The 12,237-nt window shown below is 49.9% G+C and overlaps 1 protein-coding gene across 2 annotated transcripts in view; it reads left to right on the forward strand.

Moving 5' to 3' along the window:
* Positions 1-466: 466 nt before the first annotated feature.
* Positions 467-12,237, forward strand: part of LRRN2 (leucine rich repeat neuronal 2) — a 106,304-nt gene continuing 94,533 nt past the window's right edge. Inside the window, exon 1 of one of the 2 annotated variants that reach the window (XM_074936371.1) lies at positions 467-742. The gene's annotated coding sequence lies outside the window, so the exon portion shown is untranslated. Of the gene's footprint in view, positions 743-889; positions 1,193-12,237 lie in introns of those variants that run through there. The other variant, XM_074936370.1, reaches the window with a different exon arrangement.

Below are 12,237 nucleotides of genomic sequence, written 5' to 3' on the forward strand. Positions count from 1 at the left end.
AGGATGCCACAGAGCCATGCCATTTTGAGTTGGCTCATTGCAGTGAGGTGGGAGGTGTCTCCTGGTTCCTCTGCCGCCCCGGGGTGCCACAAGCCATAGCAAGTACCCCAGGGCTCCTTGCGCCACTGTGGTTGCTGACCCCTTGACACCCAGATCTGCTTCAGTGCCAACCTGCCATGACACCAGAATAGTGTGGGGAGCCCTACAGTGCCTCAGTGCCAAGATACTGGTCTCCATGCTAGCACCGAGAAACATAAGGAACCCCAGGGCAGCGTGGCACCATGACAACACAAGCCAGTATTGTGTGATGGGAGCGGGAGGAGCCATGGGCACGCTGGGGCTAGGGCCCTGCAAGCCGGACGGGCACAAACCAATTGCTAGTTCATCCCACAAAGGCTTCCCTCCGCATCTCGGCCTTTTCAACAGCCCCAAACGGGAGAGGCGGGGCGGGGGAAGAGCTCAGACAGAGAGAGACACGCGTCACGTTGAGGGACGCAGGGAAGCCATCTGTGTCCCCAGAGGCGCCGATCTTCAAACCGATTTAAACAGGACGAGCTGCAGTCGAGTCCTTTGATGCTCCTGCCTGTGCTGTGAGGCTCAGCCCTGCCAGCAATCTGCTTGGCTCCCTGCTTCTGCCAGGCGCCTCTCGGCCTCCCGGCCCTCTCTGGCCCCCCTTGTTTACGAGGCAGAGCTTGCTGGCGCCTCAGGGGTTAAGTGGTACAGCAGGCAGGAGCTGATTCAGGTGGGTGGCACATTGCAGTGACAGGGCTCCAGCGAGGAGGAGGGAGGATGGAGAAAGAGGAGGAGGAGGTGGTGGGAAGCTGCTGAAAGCCAAGGAGAGTGGAGTGTGTGTGCTTACAAATGCGACGTGAGAGGGGGAAGAATGATGGTCCCTCCCTGCTGCCTCCAGATAAGTAGCTGAAGGAGAGAGAGCGGGAGAGAGGGGAAAATTGGCTGGCCATCATCTCTGAGAACAGAAATAAAGTGTGTGTGTGGGGAGGTGGGGTGTGGGGGGCATAGAGCAGAAACTCCTCAGCTTTGGCTGGTCCATTACGCCGGCTGCAGAGGAAACCGCAGCTCCCCATTGTCTGTCAGCTCCGGGGCTCCGTCTGAACCTGATGTGTGCATGTCTGTGTCAGGGAGCAGACAGGCAAATGACAGCGGCACTAGGAGACCAGAGGAGAGTCCAAGGGTAAGTTGGGATCCGTCTATTTGGTGGCGGGCATCGTCAGTGCACAGAAGACAAGGGGAGATGGGGAAAGCATGGGTGCATTCGTGGCTGCATGGTGCGACTCTCGGCTGAGGATGGGGAAGCCTTGGCACCCAGAGTTGGGTGCTGGTTGTTTTTTCCCCAGTGCATTTCTTTCTCTCTCTCCCTCTTATTTCTAGGACAGATGCTAAATGCTGAGAAAAAAGGGGCAAGGGGTGTGGGGGGATGTGCATGGGGGGGATGCTGTGGTACCTGTGTGTTTCAGTTGCGCTAAGATGAACAGGTGAGGAAAACAAGATTGAGGCAGGGACGGAAAAGGCAGCTGATAGAAAGGAAGGTTTTCTGTGGCACAGATGTTAAGGGCCTGATTCTGATCTAATTTACACTGGTGTAAATCTGGAAACTCCACTGGAATCAATGGAGCCAGGGCCAGATTCGGCTCTCAGTGAGTGGTGTAAATCTGGAATAACCCCAGTGAAAGCAATGGAGATGCGGTGGACTTTTACTGGTGGCAGTGAGATCAGAATCCAGCCTTGGATAAGAACACCAAGAGGATGTGATCTGGCCAGGAACCAACATTTCCAGCACATTAACCCTTCTGTGGCTGAGATGAATGAAAACCATTAAGCAAGAGAAGTTAGATGTGGGAGAGAGGCTGTGTTAAATAACCTAGTCTGGTCCATTAGCCTCCTACCTCCACCCCTGCCAGCACAGAGCTCAGCTCGCAGATGGGAGAGGGGAAAGTGGAGCAGAGCACAAGAGACTGCAAAGTAAAAAGTGATCCTCAAGCCAAAACCTAGGAGCAGCTGACAAATACAGTGGACATTGACTCTGGAATAGCACTGCAAATGTACCCAGTGCTTTTGCAAAGGGGATCCCTGCTCTGGAGAGCATCTGGCAGCAAGCAAACAAACAAAAGAACCACTCACCATCCACCCTCCAGAGCCCGCAGAGCCCAGGGAAAGGAAAGCCCATGCAGATGGCTGTCTGTCTGTCATCCAGCACCCAGAGAAGGAGGCAGGGTAGCAAGGGGTGAAGCCCATGTGTCAGTGTTAAGCACAGAAGGGAGCAGTCTCATCAGGCTGCTGTAGCAGAGGGTTGGTTAAGCAAGCTGGGGTTGGGGATAGGGTGCCTGCTCCCCTCTCTTGCCCCGTGGTATCAGCAGGAGAAACACCAGGACAACTGATGGTGTTGGCAAGGTCTTGCTGTCTTGCTGTTGGCAAGGTCTTCTCCACCCCCCCCACACCCCACCCACATAGGCTCACACACACCATGCAGGCACTCGCCACCCTATACACCCCTCCTCCCATGCCTTGCTAAAAATCCCAGCCCTCTTTTGATGTTTCGTGACTCCAGCCTGCCGGAGCTGTGCAGTGTATAATCATGTGCCTAGCAAGGCTGAGTTGGGAGGTTAGGGTGAGCTCTTGTTTCTAGCAGATTGATGGGGATTTGTTTTTCCTCTGCTATTGTGTTCCGTCATAGACTCCCCCTGCCCCCACCACCAGTAGCACTGCCATGAAACCCGCCCTAGTAACAGAGTGGAGGCTCAGGCTGCTGGGGAGTGGGAGGGTAGCAGCTATGCCCCCGGGTGCTCAGTGTAAATAAGGCTGTGTGATTCCAGTGTTGCTATGCTTAGCAGTGACATCAATTGTCTTCTCTCTCCTCCTCCTCTGCTCCGATGCCTGGACAAGAACCAGGTCTCTCCCTCCTGCTCTGCCTCTTGCTCTGTGCTGGAGCCTGGAACAAAAATGGGCTTGAAAGATCTCAGCAAGTCCCTTGCTCCCTCTAGTACCTGGTTAAGACTCCAGGCATGATAGGGTTGTGCCCAGAGAAAGAGTCATGCCCTGGGGATATCAGCAATGGCAAGGAGGAACTGACCAAAGGAGAGCCAAGCCCCTTTGGGCGGGGAGTGCATGAGGGCTGTGGCTACTAGGGATCGGGCATTGAATGGAAGGGAAATGCCCTTTGTGCAGGAGGTCTTGAACAGGTTGCAGGCTGTGGGCCAGTGGCGATGGCCCTAGGGGATGCCATGTGCTCAGTTCCAATGTGTGCCCTTATCCAGGACTGGAATGGGAAAGAATGAAGGCATGAGAACCTGCAGCTCCCCTTGGTCTCAGTGGGCAGCAGCGGGCGCTCAGCACCTCGGACACTCAGGCTCCTGTGCACAGGCTCCCAGAGGGCTGAGACTGTGGGAATCTCCTTCCCTTTCACCCCCTCACACGGCCATGCTGGTCCTGAACCAATGGGGCACACAAGGCAGGTAGTGCAGATCCTTATTCCTGGGCCAGCAACTAAAGTATAAGCCCCATGAGCTCTTCAGGGCAGGGAGTTTTGTGCTTTGGGTAGTCCCGGCCGCACTTCTCGCATTTAGCAAATGTTAAGCAAATGGTGGTAATAATACATGCGAGGGTCCTGGGTCCAGTGGTCCCTTCTTCAGCTGGGGCAGGTTCCACTTTAAATCCGAATCTGTATAAGGAGACTTGTGGGTTTGTTTGAGATTGCCAGGTCCAGTGCACAGCCCAATGCAGTTTGCCTTGCAGCCACGAGAGGCCTGATCTGGCAGCCCAGAGGCAGGGCAAATGCCTAGCAAAGCCAGGGTGAGTTTTGCCTGCATAAAGGCTTCAAGGTCAGATCCTCTGCCTTTAAAAGTTTGAGTTGATACTCACAGTAGGGTCACGAAACCAAATCTCAGTGCTAGCATCACGATCCTACCATGCCGCCTGCTCCCCAGTCCCTTCTCTGCTCAGGGGATCAGGGAAGTCTGGATTCATTGATCTGTCCCCTGTTCCCGGCTCCCCACTCATGGATGGGAAACACAGCCTGACCCTCTGATTTGACTCCTGCTGTTGGCGCCCCCCATAGTTGTGAGGGAGCCCCCCTCATCTGTCTCCTACTCCTGGCTCACCATCCTAGTCCCCAACTGACCCCCACCCTCCAGTTCATAGAATCCCAGAAATGAAGGGCTGGAATGGACTTCCAGGTCCATCTAAATCATCTCCCTGTGCTGAGGCAGGATTCCATATACCTAGACCGCTAATCCGGTTCTAAATAAAGGGCCTGATTCCCAATCAGTCTGCAATCTGCACCCTCTTACAAAGCATGTGTCAAACGCTACCAACTCAGAACGCACTGGCTCACTGTGTGGTGGTGGTATACAGGTGTGAATGCCAGCATTTTGCAACCACGCTGCTCTCACTTTTGCACTAATGTAAATGGCTACCCATGGTGCAAGGCCAGGGAGACTCTGACTCCCCCAATGGTGCATTTATTGCTGGGGAAAGATAGCCGACGGATAGCCTAGGGGCTGTTATTCATTCCTAGAACAGGCCCAGCGTGGGAGCAGCAAGGCAGGCACTCATCCTGCTACCCTCTTTGTCCAATAACTGCCCTCCTTGGAGAAGGGACATGGGTGGGTCTGAAGTGAGCCCAGCTAAATATCGCTGTCCTACTATTAATCCCATTCCTTTCACCTGAGTTATTTTTGACAAGGGGATGTGTATTCCCCCACCCTTACATTTCAATCTTGCCCCTTATCTTCTCCCATAGCCGTGCGGCTGTAATGTAAAAACAAGGAAATTGTCTATCGCTATCGGGGGGGGAGGCGGAGTGGGTGAGCAGCGATAACGCTACCTCTCTTTATGAAGTGGTGTCATTAGAACCCTGATAAAATTCCGCTCGCACAATGGAAATGAAAGTGGTTTGTTGAGTAGGACCCTTTGTACCCAACCAGAACAGATCTGATCTTGTTATGCATTATGTGGCACTGAGCCACATTATCTGTCACATGCACCCGGAAATGTGTCTCAGTCCCAGGGAGATAGTTGTGAGGGCGGAGGGAGGGAAGAGCTTGCATGCAGGATACAGAGCGACACAGCGCTGCCTCTGCGTTCCACTGCATGGGCACATTCAGCAGTGTTGGAACCCTGCTGAGCTCCCGGTGGCATCCAGCAAGAGATGTCTGCAACTCTGGGCATAGCAAGGTCAGCACCTAAGTTCTCCGCACAGGAAGCAGAGGAATTATTGGTTCGAGGGGAATATAACTGGGAGTCATCAGAGGAGATTAGGAAAAGGGGAAAATTCTGCCTAAACTTCAGAAGATAACTTCCTGACAGTGAGATCTATTAGCCTGCATAATCACCTCTCAGAATGAGTGGTGGGAGCCCCATTGCATGGCACATTTAAAAGTAGGCAGGGAAGGCACAAATTCCCAGGGACAGATCCTCGACTGGTGAAAATGGACTCAGTTCCATCTACTACAATGGAGCAATGCTGATTTACCCCAGCTGAGGATCTGACTCATATTCCTGGCCATCCCTAACTGATATAATTGTGTGTGAAATAAGCCTAAGAACCAAGAATTAGCCAGAGATGGAGATGGGAGAACCTCAGAAGGCTTGGGGTTCAGTCTAGACAAGCACTTTAAAGGCTGGGTGCATCTCTGAACCTCGTGAGATTGCAAAAGTGGGCTGAGGGATTTGATTGGAGCAGCTTTTCCTGGAAGTTTTCCCATGCTGCCTTCTCAGATGATGATGATAGGCTATGGGACTTTTTCCCCATGGGTAAAGTTACCTCCGGCCTGGTGCACTAAGGATCTCTCTTTGCCCACACCTTTCTTACTAGTTGAGTCACTGTCTTCCACTGGAAGATGGCCACTAAGCACTGACCTTGCTTCAGATTGCAGGTGATTGAAAGAGTCATAGAGAGTTTCCTAGGAGGGGAATCGTTGTGATCCTCATTTCTTTGCATATGCAACTGACAAGTTGCATTGGGACAGACAGCTAGATAGAAAGGCAAACAAAAGGATGTACTGGACATATCCCAAGAACAGCTTTACTCATGATATTCTGGCTTGTCTACTTCCAGCTGGAAGCCAGGAGTTCAGAGGCTGCCATAAAATTAAAAGGAAGTGGCGGGGAGAGAGGAGGAGATTATCCCAATGTTTCTCAGGCTACGTCTACACTACGAGCTAAGGGTGTGATCCCCAGCTCATGTAGACATACTTTCGGTAGCTTGGTGAGAACTAGCAGGAATGTAAGTGACAGTGTAGCCACCATAGCCCAGGCAACTGCAGTGGCAGCATGGCTCAACCGTGCCGAGTACAACCCCCTTCCCGCCCCCCCGAATCCCATAGGTACACACGCTGCGCGGCTAAGGCAGGCTGCCGCTCCAGCTAACCAGGCTACCGCAGCTCGGCTACTATTTATACTTGCGCTAGCTCTCACCCAGTACGTCTGTGCGAGCTGGGGATCGCACAGGGGTGCCTAGTGTGGACATAGCCTCAGAAACATGCTTCAGTCTGAGGCTGGGAGGAAGGTTCCACCGTGAGGAAAGTTCTTTTCACCCATCCACAGTGCGGGAGCAACGGCAGCTTCGGATTGCCATGCCCTCAGCGACTCTGTCGCACGTTACTGTGTTGCGGTACCATGTTGCAAAGCTCACCTTGAGCCAGTCCCCTAGTTATATTGGCTAGTCGTAGATTTATAGATTCCAAGGCCAGAAGTGACCACTCTGATCATCTAGCCTGACCTCCTGTATAGCACCATCCAGAGAACTGCCCCAAAATAGGCCCTAGAGTCACCCCTGAATGCTGCAGGTTGGACAGAGTTTCCTTGGAACATGGCAGTCCAGTTGCACCTAGCTGACTTAATGAAGTCCATAAAGCTATACCATTTTACACCACTGAAGACCTGGCCCTGGCAGCCAGAAAGCGATCCCAGAGGGGACCATGTGAGGGGCTTGCTAATTAATTCCCTGTGTATAGAAGCTTGCTGCAACCAATCACTTTTGCAATCCAGCCCTTTTGCCTGGAAACACACAGGAGATCAGTGTTTCGCTTGGACTCTGTAGGCAATGAGGTATGAGCCATCAGAGTACTGACTGATGAAACATCCTTCTGCTTCTTACTCTGGAGTGGGAGGTGCCAGCGACTTTCTCTGATTCTGCTAAGCAGCCTCATGGAAATGAAATTGTCACTCCCAGGAGAAGTATCTTCCCCTATCCCTTGCATTGGAAACTGCAGGTTTCTGCCCACTTCTGGAACTGGAAACCCCCCAAAAGGAGAATAACTAGACCCTGCAAATCAGGATGATGGCTTGCAAGCTACTTTTCTGGAGCAAATTAAAACTAGAGCAAGATAAAAGTGAATGACACCAAAATTTACCTTTAAGAGGAGGAATGGTCTTGTGGTTAAAGCTCTCGGTCGGGACTCAGGAGAGCTGGGTTCAGGTCTTAGCCCTGCCACAGACTTCCTGTCTGACCTTGGGCCAGTCACATGGAATCAGATTTTCAAAAGTGCTCAGCAGCCATTGCACTGGCACATCATCACTCTATGCCTTAGTTTCCCATCTGTAAAATGGGGATAATAATCCTTCCTATCTCTTGCCCTTTGTACATCATGTTTATTTAGATTGTAAACTCTCTTGGTCAGGGACTGTTCTATGTACAGTCCCTAGCACAGTGAGGCCTCTGGCTCCTACAGTAAGACAAATCCTGGCTCATACTCGTCCTCTCATAGAGAAAATCCAGGTGAGTTTGTGGACAAGGATGTGTCAGAGATGCAGACAGGGGTTGGAGTTTGCTGGGCTGAGTTGGTGTGATGGGAAGCACAGCTAGGCACATGGTGAGTCAGAAGTTTTTGCTTCTCTTCTGTTTAAGGGTTGACCCTGCCCTTGGACTTTGGACGCACACAGTGCACGTCCCTAAAAAAACTATGGACGCAACTTGCAAAGGGGACTTGGATGCCCAATTCCCAGGGACAATTAAAATAATCTAGGTCCCTAGGTACCCCACACACAGTGCCCCCTGCCACCGCTCCCATGCCACAGCCCTGGGGGTGACAGTAGGCTGATGAATGGGGCAGTTCACGCTTCTTGGGGCTATTATTTCAGGGTGTGTGGACTCAGGCAGGCAGGTGGCAGGCCATGCAAGCTTCCGCCCTTACCTCAGCCAATGTAGTTCAGACCTAACTTGCAGCATTCCTCCTTTTCAAGTAAGGGTCGTACGCACACACCTGACCTTCTGCAACCCCTGCTTTTCCAGTAATGGATCACCACACACATTCTCCAGTGCACCTCAGTCCAGACCTCCGCAGTTCCCTTCTGGGGCTCCCATTGCCCTGTCAGTGCACCTCAGGCACCACCTGATACATCCCGCAATGCCAATGCACCCTGATCTTGTACACCCCTGCTTTCCAGCCCTGAGTCCTTCCCATGATGCTCCCGGATATTGCAGAACGGCCCTGCAGTTTGACTGCCTCCCATGCTTCCCAGCCCCCACGTTTTTTCCAGGGGAAAGAAAATGAGATGAGAGAGAGAGAGAGAAAGAGAGAGAGTGCTGTTTAAAAGCCTGAAGCTGTTCCAGGGCATCAATCAGTGTATAGGCAGTAAAATATACGTGCAGGTTTGGAGATTGTTGATGGGGTAGAGTATTTTGCGATACATATATTTATTGCTGGTTTTGTAAAAGGCTGTTCCAATGAATGGGTTTTAGTAAGGCAATAAATGGTAAAGAAAATTGCTCCGATCGCATCTCAGACCATCTAAAACCATTAAGTCAATGGGGGCCCTGCAAGCCCCTCTGACTTCCACTTCTCCCAGGGGGAAAGGCAGGGTCCAGCAGGGATCTAGGTGGGAAGGTGTGTTGCTGCTTATATGAAGCTGATGTTTACATTATAGAAGCAGCTCCCACAGAGATGGAGAGTCCATGATGCTTGGTGCTGTTCATGCACAGAGTGATAGACAGTTCCTGCCCCAAAGAGCTTGCAGTCTAAATATCGAACTGGAGGGAGGGAAAACAGAGGCAAAGAGAGGTGACTTGGTTTGCCCATGGTCACACAGCCAAGCTGAGAATAAAGCCCAGGTTTCCTGAGTCCTGGTCCTGTGCCCTATCCACTGCCTATCCACACTGCCTTTCTTGATCCCTATGGCCCTCAAAAGTTTGTATGCTTGCTCATTTGTGAGCGACAACTTCTCTCCATCTCAGCGTCAGCCATCATGAGTCACTGCTCCAAGACAATTGTGGCATTTCCAGTGCTCCTAATCCCTGCTGAGCTTGATGGCAGGGGTGCTGGAACAATTTTGATAGTAGGGGTGCTGATGACAGAAATCATGGAAACCATGTATGCGGCATTTGTTATTACTACTGCAAGCCAGGCGGTGCGGCAGCACCCCTTGTTCCAGCACCATTGCTTGATGACATCCCCTGCCTTGATTGGGAGCATTTAAGAAATAAAGGACCTGATTCTCCTCTCCCCTGCACTGGCATAATTCAGGAGTCGCTCTCCTGATTCCAATAGAATTACCCCAGCATGAAACTTGTGCAAGCAAAAGAAGAATCAGACCTAACAGATCCAAAGCTGCTGCTCATACTCACTTGGGGTGAAATTCAGCTCTGTGCAGAGCAGCCAGCCCAAAGTCTACTATGCCCCACTTGAGTCCCCTTGATACAGACCACTGCACATGGGTGAATTTCATCTTCTAGCCACAGGGCATCTGGGATTAGGGATAGGCAGATAGTGCAAATATCTCCCTCCAGATGTTCATACAGATTTTCAAATGAATTCAGTTCAGCTGTGTTCATGCCTAATGGCTTTCCATGAGTATTCCAGCCAATGAGTTTACTGGCAGGAATGTTTCTAAGGGATTATTGAAGAATATTTCCAGAAAGAGTTCTGAATTTTTACTCACAGCTATTTGCAAGGGAAACCTGATTCTAAGTGTTATGCACATCCAGTCAGGGAAACAGCAGCATGCCATGTGGCCTGTTGTGGCCTATAAAAACAGCTTGAATTTCAAATGTCAAGCACTCACTGTGAACTGTTTGCAAACAAGGTGTGGAGCAAAAATTTTGTGCAGAATCTGTTTGGTGAATAATTTTGAATAACAAATAAATATGGGAAAGCTGGGATCTGTTCCCAGACAATTCACAAAGGGCTTAATTGGAACTTAAGTGGTGCTTAGGGCTTATGCTGGCTCTATGCAGTGGGTGCATTTCACCCAAACAGGAAAAAGAGACAAACTTAGTCAATACATTACTCGTGTTGAATTATTCATTCACCAACTCTACTCAGAATTAAAGCCATTTCCCCCTCTAGCACTCTGGTATCCTCTGACCCCAATGAGACTCTAGTGATGCTCATTAGAATTAAAAGACCATCCCCAGGTTCTGTTATAAAACTGTATTTTGTGGAGTTTATAACCAGCCATAAAAATTCTCTCCAAGATTCAAGTTGGCACACAAGGTCTGAGCTTGACTGTCATTGTTTTCCCTTTTCTGTTGACCAGATGTGAGTTGTTTGTTTTAAAGTTCAAGCAGGGGAAATTATTTTATGCTAAAAAGAGTCTTTTATGCTTCTGTGAAAAATGTAGTATCACCTGCTTTGATTTATTTTAAAAGCCTTAGTAAAGCATCTATCTCCAACATGGGGCATTTTAACAAACCTCCTCCCAAAGCTAGGAAGAGAACTCAGGCTTCCTGACTCCACTCACCTGTTCTAACCAGGAAGACACACTGCCTCACAAAACCAGGAATAGAAAACAGGATCCCCACTCCTGTGTCCTAACCCATCAGCCACATTCCCTCACACACAAAAAGAACCCAGGAGTCCAGACTTCCAGTTCTAATTAGTAGAGCACACTCTTCCCTTGAGAAGACTAGACCCCAGGAGTCCTGGCTCCCAATCCCCTGCTCTAACTACTAAATGAAAGGAACAAGGAAAAAAACCCAGGAGTCCCGAGTCCCTGTCCTCGCTATGTTTTGTTTTTGTTTTTTAATGTACAGGTGGGAGAGACAGTAACTGCCTGTGTGCATTACAGTGCTCAAGTAGCATTGCACTAAAGCCTAGGATATGCAATGAATGACCTCTTCAATACACACCTCAGAGCAGAAAGAGACCCCATCTAAAACACTTGAGAGGAATAAGGAGCTGGGGATGCTCCATTGTGACACTGCTGGGTTTTACACAATCTCCCACTGCCACCATAGTAAGCCAGAAAGTCTCTGAAGGGCTATCATGCAAACGATCCCCAGATTACACTGGAGTATCATATTCCACCACTGAGATTTTTTTTATTGTTTTTTCCTTTTTATTAAACTGCCATTGAAATAAGACAAAGAGATTTCAATGACACTCTCCAGACATCTTTATGGCTTTTTAATTTTTTTGTTGGCTCCCTCTTTGTTTGTAATCCCGCCCCCGCAAGGAGGCACAACAAATATATCCTCCCCCTGGCCTCCCGGATCTTTACTGAACTTGTCCCTTTCCATCTGGCAAACAGTGGATTTTCTCCATGTTGTTTTCTGTTTTTAATGGAAGTTAAACGAAGAGGGTTGTTTATGTTTAAAAGTGATAACTTATGCCCCAAATCTATCTCCATTTATGCACCCGCAAAAAACGAAGCTGCTAGTGCTGCAATGTGAGAAATAGCAGTGATTACCTCCATGCTGGTACAGAGCAGCAGGACAGCTGCAAATGGTGGGGTTTGGGTGGTGGGGGAGGGAGGTCCTACAGAAATAGGTTTTCTTTTGAAAATTGCTGGTAAGTTTAACTGATGGGGGGAAACACACACTAAACTATATCTAAGTAACATTGGTTGTTAATAATGGGATATGCTTCCTTTCACTACTTGATAGGGCAGGGTTTGCTCGGGCAAGATTTCCAATACAGGTCAATGCAAGTGTTGTCTGAGTAAGGGCTGCAGGATGGGGCCCCTATTGAGTAAGGATTGGATGCTGATTGGTGCTCCCAGGTAGATGGAGAGATGGTTTGATGGCTGGGTCTGGCTAGAGCGAGCACAACACGAATGGACAGATGGATAGAGGGACATATGTATCATTGGAGGGACTCTGGAGTTACACTAGTGTCAGTGAGAGCAGGGTCGGGCTCGATTTGTGCATAGTACGCACAGCCCAATGCAATTTTGTTGTGCATAGGGCCCTTCATGCAAACGGTCTTCCTTACAAAGTTGGTGTGGATAACCTATTTACAGAGTTAAATCACTTTAAAAAGCCAAGGGGAAGAGATGTGAAGA

This window comes from Natator depressus, chromosome 21 (genome assembly GCF_965152275.1).
Source record: "Natator depressus isolate rNatDep1 chromosome 21, rNatDep2.hap1, whole genome shotgun sequence".
Taxonomy (NCBI): Eukaryota; Metazoa; Chordata; order Testudines; family Cheloniidae; genus Natator; species Natator depressus.